We start from the raw sequence: 10,626 nt of genomic DNA, 5'->3' as shown, positions 1-10,626 counted from the left end.
AACTTTCTTGTTCCTTCCGTTTTTTCTGATGTTATTTTATGCATTAGTGTTCTTCCATTCTGCAAACCCATGACATACTGAAAAAATGACAAGTTATGAGTTACTTTCCATTGTTTTCCAAGATACATAGTCCTGATGAAAAAAAGAAAGATGTTGGTTTCAAGTATATAACCATGACAGAGAGTTCTATAGACAAAATAAAAAGAGAATAAATGTACAGAAACAAGGGGATTAGATATGGTGGTGATGGAAACATTCTAACCATTATCTTCACTTATTAACTATTCTATTGCATCCATCTATTTTAGGAACTTTTACACAAACATGATAATTTGCCATTTGGAGAGAATGAGTGACACTGAATTAGGCTTTTGACCAAGTTTTAACATCTCCATGCATGCTTATCTGTTTGGACTTTGGAGTATAAATATCTTTTTACATATCATATTTGGTAATTGAAATTCCAAAAGCCTTATTTTGACATGGTGTTTGATTCCGTACTCTGCTGATGCAAAGTGATGCTTGATTTCCAGTATTACCAGAAAATGTTATGTGCACTTTCTTGTGACTTAGCTTCACAGGCAGCTAGCTAGGAGAAATATTGTAGTCACGCTGTGAAAGCAAAGTTTCTTGACAATGCAGTTTGGAAGTTTTTTGGGGATTGTACTCTAATCATCAGACTCGTGAAGTGCATCTGGTTATCAATTAAAATCATATGCTGTAACTGGTATATGGGGTACAGATATGAAAAATCATTTGATTAAGCCTCTTATTAACTATTCATGAAACTGTCGCTGTGTCTTCAATCATGTTGTTTCTGGTTGATTTGATCCATCATGTTGTCTAGCTTGTGTGCACTTTGATCGAGCAACATCAGTCAAGATCATTTTGCGAGTAGCCTGGCTTGGTAGGTGTGTAATAAAGTTGAAGTTTTAGTTTTAGTTCCATGCTCCTTGTTCATATTTATTCTTTATATGCTAAAAATTAACTTGAAGTTTAATGTGTGTTGTAGTTCTTTGCTTAGGCTGCACTCCCCGTGGAGGAACCAAAAGTCAGGTGCATATGAACTATCATGAACCTGTCCACCTAAGAAGCAAGCTTGCAAATCAAGCATTTGAGCTATTGAGGATATTTGGTTTTATGATTTGTTGTATATACACGATTTAAATCAGCATTATATGCCAATTTACATGTATACTTGCTGCATGCTAAGCTTGACAGCTGCATATGAAAATAGATTGAAGGAAAGATGTTTAAGCCACAAAAATGTGCAAAAGGTAAACTTTGTCCTCAAAATTGCTTTACTGTCCCAAAGAACATCAAAATGCATGCTTCCAAAATGTCCAATTATGTATTCTGCCAATCATTGCAATTGTGAAACGATATGTATTATTGGTTATTATTTTTGAAAAAAAACTGATATGAAACTGCTTTGATGTACTGCAAGGAACTGAAGCTTTATGTCCTTGATCTGGTTTTGCGTATGCTTTCATCCTGGAATTTGAACAGTTTTGAGAGGGCACTTGTGAGGTACATGGGCATTGGCCCGTTATACTAATTTGCTGCAGGCTGAATTGCACCATCAGTTCCTGTTAAGCGTATGAACAAATTCTGCACAAATTTCGCTGCTGGTCATAACTCAAATAACATATTAATCGTTTCAGATGTATGACATTGATGGTGAAAATTACAGTGGTTTGTTCCGGATCATAAGTGGTGGCTTATAGAGGCACGGTTAATGAGTATACCATAGTTGTCGAAAGCTTCTTGCTAGTTGCTACATGTGAAGCTTGCTTCACCGGAAGTGTGCTTTGAAAGCCGGACGCTCCTTGCTTTCTCAAAGCGAGAGAAAGATTTAGGAAACATACTTCCCTTTCATGGGAAGCCCACTTCTCTCTCTTTCCAAATTAATTCCTCTTCGCATCCTTAGCGTTTCTCTCTAGTTTCTTGTTTCTTTCCACATAGGTATGGGAAACAAGATGAGCCATTCGTGGCTCGGCTCATGTTTGGTTCGGAAAGAGTTTTTTTTTGAACTAGTAAAATAGTCTCGACAAGCTTGAGCTTGAACAACCAATGTTTGTCTGGGCTCGGCTCATATAAGCTCATTTATTAACAATAACTGTAGTTTACAACTGTTTGGCCTGCAAGCAATAAGTTTAGAGTTCAAATCCTATTGCTTACAAGTTTTAAACAATTATTTATTTTATAAATGAGCCAGTTTGAGCTTGTATTAATAGGTTTAGGGTCCGAATACTATTGTTTTCAACTTATATATATATATATATATATATATATATATATATATATATATATATGAGCTTGCTCATGCTTGGCTCATTTAGCTCGGGCTTTTCATTAGCTCATGCTCGACACAAGAAATGAGCCAAGCCTGAAGACCCTGTTAGGTTCGTTCTTTGTTTACTAGCCTTATTTTCCACACATACCCCGTCACTTTTTATGTTTTTTCATATTAAAGAATACTTTTGATTTTCTATTGCTGTTTACTCATTTTCGTGTAATTTCTTATTCACATATGCTCCCGCTTCATATTGCTTGAAATGCGCTTCTTTTCATTTCTCATGCATTTTCATAATCACTTCGCACCTGTACACAGCTTCTTGCTTTGCACTACCTTTTAATACTCTCTTCCTTGCTTCTGCTTCATGAGCCTTTCTCACATCTATTTTGTTTCTTGGTAACTATGGAGTATACCATCTTTTTTCAGATGTGGTTTTAGTAGTTCCCATCCGTTTATAAAGTGCTTATTGACTTTGGGACGACTGCATAATCTGAACTTAACTTAGTTCCTTTAATTTGATGTGTTAGTTTTCTGGGAAATCATGAGTTCATTCAATAGAATATATCATAAATATCATCTTTGTGGATATTCCCTATTTCCTTTTTTCTCTACTGGATTTTGCATCACTTTGGTTAACTTTAATTGATCAGACTTTAGGGGTCTTTAATTAGGACAGGAGAAGACAAGAATACCATGTCTTGTCCTGTCCACAGACAACCCTGGACAAGAACACTCAATGACACTTTTTTTTTTGTTTTAATTTTTTTTCAAAGGTGTCCAGGAGTGTCCTGTACTCCCTTGTTTCAAGGAAAAGAATGGAATTCCTCTGGACACCAAAACACGTCTCAAAGGGATGCACCGAACATAGTGTTTCGCTCTCCGCACGTCCCATGTTTGCATGGGCAAGCAGACGCCACACATTGCACAGAATGTGGATCGCGGGCATCTGCAGAATCAAAGAGCAATCAGATTGTCCTTAGGAGTCTTGTGTGTTTATCCACGTGGCGTGCTGCTTGACTGACTGCAACTTTTCTCTATTTTCACCTTTCATTTTTTTTTTCAAAAAAGAAAAAGAAACCTTGACCGCCTGCCTAGCAGCCAAGGCCCCCTCCCACTGCACCAAACCTCACCTTACTCACCTCAGGGTTTGCTCAATCCGACCACCATGTTTATGGATCCTTACCGGATCCATTTTGAATTCTTTTGAAGTTCATTATTGAGAACTAAGTTAATGCATCCCCATCCAAGCTTCTTGGGAACCATCTTATCATAAGACAATCATTCTTATGGTGTTTGGCATATATGCTAACAAACATCATCATATGAGGGAACCTGTTTCATTGAACTTCACAAACTTTTTGGGAGCCTCAGTTAGATCCTCTTCGCCTTGTAACAGAAAGTCTATGAGATCATACTCTTTCTTCTCACCTTGGTTTTTCATTTGCAAGACAACTACTGTGTTATGAAATTCTTGAATCTGCAGTTCTTGTAATGAAGTAACCAACTCTCTTTTCTCAAAGTTCTTCATTTCAAGAATCTCTTCTCCTTCTTCAACCTCGCCTCTCAATTCCATGGCATTCTTTTTTGTCCTTTCTTCCCTCTCTTATTTTCTTCAGGATTTTTCTTCTTTTCTTATCTCAACCCTTTTCTTGAGTTCGAGGATTTCTTTCTTTTTGGAGATGAACTCACTTTCTTATTCAGAAGAGGTGTCATCATGCTTGGTTCCTCCATCCTTTTAAGGTACTTTACTTTTTTGGGAATTTCTTCTTCGAATAATCTTGATACTTTCTTGGTACTCTTCTACCATATCCCCTTTGATATTTTTCATATTTTTCTTGGGGTCGCTTTTTTGGAGGGAAGTATTCCTCATGGGATGAGACTTTATATTTCTTGGGTGTCTTCTTTCCTTTTAGTTGATACTACTCCTTATAGTACTTCTGATGAATTCTCTTTCTAGGGTAATATTCTTCTTCTTTTTCAAATTCTTCATGATATTTTTTAGGTTCCTTGATTTTAGGTCCTTCTTCTTGGTATCACTTTTTCAAGGTTCTTAATTTCTTGGGATAATGTTCCCTCTCTTCTTCTGAATTCTCATAGTATTTTCTGCTTCTAACTTCATTGGATCTCACTTTTTTGGGTTAGATTCTGTCCTTATCATCGAAACTTTCATATTTCTTTCCTCTTCTAATTTTCCTAGATTTCATTCTTTTAGGATAATCCTCCTCCTTTTCTGAGCTGTCATAACCCCTCTTACTTCTAACTTCCTTAGGTCTTACTTTCCTAAGGTAAATTTCATCTTCATATGGGCTCTCATAACCTTTTTTTGCTCCTTACTTTCTTGGATCTTGTTTTCCTAGGAAACTCCTTGTCATCAAGTAGCTGGTAATATCCCCCACCCTTGGCTTTCTTAAGTTTCTTTTTTGGGAATTTATTCTTCTTGGTAGGATTTCTCTCTTCAACCACGGTTTTCAGCACCTTTTTTATCATTCCCTCATAAGGTCCTCTTGGTTGATTTTGTGAGATTTTTCTTTCTTGGGACTTTCACAGTCCTCTTCATCATATCCTATGATTTCTTTCTCTTTTGTTTCATTTTACTAAGTTTCGTTCTTCTTGGGTGCTTCCTCTAGCTCCTCACCCTCACTCTCATTCTCTACCTCTACACAGTTGGATGAACATTTCTTATCCTCTGAGGGCACTTTTGGGATCACAAATCTTGTTATCTTAGCTTTCTAATCACTAGTAAGTACCTTAGATATGGTCAAGGTATGTACTCCCCTCTTTTAAGTTAAACTCTCCCATCCATATCAGTTATACCCTTCCTAGACCTAACCATGGATTAGGATAACCAAGGATGCAATCAAGAACAACTTACACAAAACTTTTAAAAATTTGCGTGTCCTAATCAAGGTTTATCCAAGCAAGTCACTTTAGGGTTAGGGTTCTTGTTCATATACCGAAGCTAAAGACTTCTAGTACATGCAATAAGGGATACCAACAATCCATGAGCACCTACCTATATAGCCGAGCTAAGGGCTCCTAGTACGTGGTAAGATGATCTTACGTTCCAAGAATGGGACAAGGGAGTTTGAAAATCTTTGTACACGAAAAACAAGAGGGGTTTCTAAGCCCTAAAGAGAAAGAGAAGATAAAGAGAATATATATATATATATATATATATATATATATATATATATATATATATATATATATATATATATATATATATATATATATAAAGAGAGAGAGTACACACGAAACAAACATTGTATAGACATAATTTTATGATATTGCTAGGGGTTGAAGATTCAAATCCTGAAATCTACGTGTCAAGTAGATTCCTATCAATGTGGGTGTGTGAGAGAGGTGATAGGAAATCAAGAATTCTCAAGAAAACAAGATCTCAACAATAGAAGAGAGTAGGTCCCTCTATGATCACAAAAGATTTTTGTTGATGGAAAAATTCACCAACAAGGTTTTTTGAAGATTTTTAGAAAAGATTTTGTAAAACTTGCCTTCATTTTCAAATAGTGATGAGATTTGCTTGCACAGTATGAGATCGAGTATTTCCTTTCCAAATAGCAAATGATGACCTGATCAGGGTTGAAGTCTTGAGCTTTCTTGATTCTTCAATGCACACCTATGAGGTAAGCTTGGATGGTGGACCCACCCAAGCAACACCCAAAACAAAAAATGTGTGTGTTTGATTAAGAAGAGTAAGATTTTCAAGATTCCAAGAAAATAACTAAAAAATAAAAGAAATAAACAAGTGAGATATAGAGAATTTACTCAGGCTTTCAGTAAAACCCTAGCCCCTTCTTGATTCTGATAGCGATTCCTCATTCCGTTGATGATCACGATGTAATTTCGACAGAGTTTCTAAGCTCATACCATGTGATTTCTTATAAAAAAATGGGCTTTTCTATAAGAATGGAGATTTCTTGGAATAAAGATTCTAAGAAAATGCGATCTTGGACAAAAAGATCAAAAAATGCAAAGAAAAAGTACGTAAAAATTGAAATCTTGATTGAAAAGAATATAGAATTTACCTCGAGGCCCCTCCTCAAAAGATAAAGGTTGAATAGGTTGGCTTGGGGGTGACTCCTCAAAGCAAGAAAAAGAGAAAAAGAGAAAAAGAGAAAAAGAGGGAGAGATGCTCCTCAAAACTTCAAAGCCCAAAAGAGAAGGTTTCTTAAACTTCTCTTGATTTACTGAAGGGATAAATGAACAATCGAGAGCCTTTTTGAAGCTTTAGAAGCTCAATGATGGGAGAAGATGGTTTAAAAGGAGAGTAGAAAAGTAATGTATTCCAATGTTCCTAGGTTCAAGGTTTAGAGCTTAGGTGGCTAGGTTAGGTTCTAGGTCAGGTCAAAAGTCAATTCAGATAATAGGGTAGCTTGGTTATGACCAAATGGTGTGATAGAAAAATCCAAAAAATTAGGATATGAATCTAGACACTTTAATGAGTTGGGTACTTGTATTTTAGAAATTAAAAATCAAACAAGTTGTAGGTCATGATTGGGTTTTCTGCAAGCAGGATTGAGTTTAGGTAAAACAAACCCGATTTATAAAATTAATATCTGCGTACAAAGATATGATAAAATTCTAAATTTTAGCTTGTCTAATATAGGTATCTTAAGGGTATTTGGGTTAAAGTTTTAGACCCAAAATGACTAACGATTTGGGTTGGGAAACTCATGCAAGTTTGACAAAAATTCAGCTATGTCAGAAAACAAATTCTGGATTGGTTTGGCCTTAGGAGGGGTTACGGCTTAAGTGGGGCTTAGGAGAAAGGTTCCAACGACTTACATGCTTAGGATGAAGGTTGTAAGGCTAATGGAAGGTCAGGTCCATTTGAGTTGGCCAAGATTCCATGTTTAAGGGCAAATTAGGTCGAGTCCTCCAAGATGTTGATGCAGTGCAAATAAACCAAAAGTAGAGATAATCAATACTTTGCACTTAAAGTACTTTAGACCTAAGCAAGGTCTAAAGCACCTTTAGCGGATAAGAAAGAGCCTTTAAAAAGGGTAAATGAGTTAAAGGGTATGGACTCACATGGGTAAGGAAAGAGAGAGTGAGACATCCACAAGAGATGGGAGACTTTAACTAGAGAGAAGAAAGAGAATAGAGTGAGACAATTTAAGAGAGAATTCATTCATCATATTATACCCAACACATTAAATAGAGCCCCTTATATAGGCTTGAGAGGCCACATTAAAGCTACATAAATTACAAAGCATAATTAATTAGAAAAGTCTAAGCCTATATAGAACCTACTCACACCCTAGATAGAATCTCCTTGGACTCACTTAAGGTAGAACCCATTCCACAAGTCATAGATAGAATCTCCTTGGACTCACTTAAGGTAGAACCCATTCCACAAGGCATCACTTGGTCTTTCCCAAGATCATTAGGGAGAGACTTCAATAGGGTTGCACAGTTCACCAAAGCCATTAAAATGGTTAGGGCACCCAATGGGTGGGGCCCACACATCCTTCCATGGCTTTCTAGTAAGGACTTTCCTTGTGGGTCCCCACTTGCATTCAATGTCTCCATTAAAGAAGGTACCAAAGGGTGGGTCTCACATTGGTGATGTGGTTGCAGATTGAGGTTGGCTTGCATCAAATAAATCTTGGATCTCGAATTCAGATCAATTATACTTGGATAAGTTTGCAAGATTTGGACTCTTAAAGCTGGATCATGGTTCCTCACAACTTGGACCACATCAGAAATCCTATTTACAGACTCGAGGTCCCCCATGCTCTTCCCACGCAAGAAACAACCAAAATGGGTGGAAAACACAAGCTTGTCGACATATATCTATCAACGGTATTAAGACCTGTCAACACATATCAATAGGTTTCAAGCCTGTCAACATTATCTGTCCACAGGCTTTAGTCCTGTCGACATATATATATGCATATATATATATATACATATATGTATGTATATATATAAGGCATGATGACATATATGTGTCAATAAGCTTAATGCATGTTGACATATATCTCAAACTTGTGTACCACTATGATATTTTGGCCATAAACAAGTGGTTCAAAGCATTTGAAAGCTACCTTCCTCTATAAGTTCATTTTGGGTGAAAAGTGTAATTTGGTTGGTAAAAAATGCATTGAAAGTGGGTCCTTCTTCCCAAAACTATTTTTCAAGACTTAAACTTGTTTCACTCATAATTTTTCACTTCGATGGCAGATCAAAGTGGTTTTTATTTGGTTAGAAAGCTTGAAATCACTAGTTTTTGATAAAAATATTTGGAGGATGTCATTTTGCAGAGAAAGTATTGTTTGAATTAAGTCTTTGCTAAAAATGCTTTGAAATACATTTGCATGCTCTTGTGGGATTTTATGAAAAAGATTTTTTCTCTCATGACTCAAAAATGTGTCTTAAGTGTTAACCAACCTTACACAACTGATTCTTTTGCGAAAGTGCCTTGCTCCTTGCATGCGAGTATACTTTGTGTTCACATTTGGAGCTTTGGCATATAAACAAACCTAGCCAGACCTTAAATGCAGCTTGTACCTCCCTGTTACGACTAAGGAGTCTAATCAAATCTTGATATCTAATTCTATTCTCTAAACTCTAAATTTCAAGAGGTGGTGGTGGTGGTAAACGTTCACTATCATCATAAAAACCAATAGAATCAATATCAGATATGAGATTATTAAAACCTTCATAATTATTGTAATCATCCCTGTCAAACATGGTCATAGTGGTGTCACCTCCAAGATCAATCCCATTCAATATGGAAGCTAACCCTTCTAACTCAGTTTCTAGTGAATAAGGCTAACTTGGGATCAGGACATGCAAATGGCCCAATATAAATAGTCACCTGAGTCCATACTAAATGACCCTTATCCCATTACAAAGCATTATTTTCCATCCTAAGTCTTCATGAACCCGCCTAGGCTAAACCCTCCAACTGATTCACCCAGGCTAGACTCGTATGTTATATATATATATATATATATTGGATCCAGACCCACCGTTCAAAATTTGTAATCAGAACCAAAATGAAATGTTTGTTTTCACTGTATGTTTCTTTTTCTTTAATAAATGATTTTTGTCTTTGGTTGTCTCTTTGTTAAACCTAATTCTAGTAAGCTAGTATACACTAATGTTGCATACAAGCTGACTTCCTAGAGCTTAGTTTGATTGAAACATGACCCCAGATCAGTCGTGATATCATTCACTTTCTTTAAAAAATAGTACTGTATTTTTGAGTTAAAATTTTAAAGCTTTACAGGTCCCTTGGCAGGCTGGCCGACCCATTGCCTACCTCCATCTCAACGCTCGAGGAGAACCTCAGCCAAGTTCTTATGCTCACAAGTGGTAACAAAATAAATAAAAGAACCATAAGACTCTTATAAAACTTTTTTCTAGTGACAAAATTAATCCTATGACCTAATCACGGTCTTAACTTTGTGCATGTTAACTTCATCAAGTGAACAAAAAATGAGGGCAATTGCTTATAGTAAAGTAGGCTTCCTGTCAATTTCAAAACTTAAAATTAAGAAAAAAAAGATAGAAAATCTGGAGATTAGCACTGACTCGACTACACCGTTCTCTACACCTCAACATGGGACCGCAATGAGTTTGAAACTTCTAAGTGACAAGAAAACATGTTTGTTTTTTTGTGAAGAAATTATATTTTAAAAAAGACTTTTGGAAATTAAATGTTTTTTTCAATATTTACATGGAGAAACAGCCCCAGGATCAGAGACCCAACCGCGTTGGCTTTCCCTGCCATACTTAGGATCACTGTCCTGGTAGCATAAAACTCCGTGAGCTTACCCCTTGCTCCAAGGGAGTCACCACGCTTCGGCTTGTGCAAGGGGTGACTCATTAGATTTGAACCTAGACTGCTAGTCTAGCAGCCTAGGCCCCCATCCCACTACGCCAAATCCCTTTGGGACTGGAATTTAAATGTTGGAATTGAGCTAAAACTGGTCCTAACTTCATAGAAGTCGGTGCAGCCAACACTGAAGAATTGGCTAGCTTGATAACATGCACTGTGCACTTGTTCATTCGAGTAAACTCCCAGTACAACTTGGTCGTTTACTTGTGATATAAATAGAGGCGCGACTTGGCCCATGGAGGGCTTGGGTTCATTGCCAACTTTCCAGGCCTATAATGCAAGAGTGCTTCAAGCCTAAAATCTTGATGGATAGATTGAGATATCTCCAAACCCTTATGAACCTAACCGTCAGATGGGGATTGGTTTATATGGACCCAGCCCGTTTGCAACTACAATCCTACTAGAAAAGTGAGTCTTTGGCCATGTCATACGGCACTGAGGCTCTTGGAGTAATGGA

This window comes from Nuphar pumila, chromosome 2 (genome assembly GCF_984573655.1).
Source record: "Nuphar pumila chromosome 2, dmNupPumi1.hap1.1, whole genome shotgun sequence".
Classification (NCBI taxonomy): Eukaryota; Viridiplantae; Streptophyta; class Magnoliopsida; order Nymphaeales; family Nymphaeaceae; genus Nuphar; species Nuphar pumila.
The sequence above is the reverse complement of the archived record's forward strand: the minus strand, read 5'-3'. Positions refer to the sequence as shown.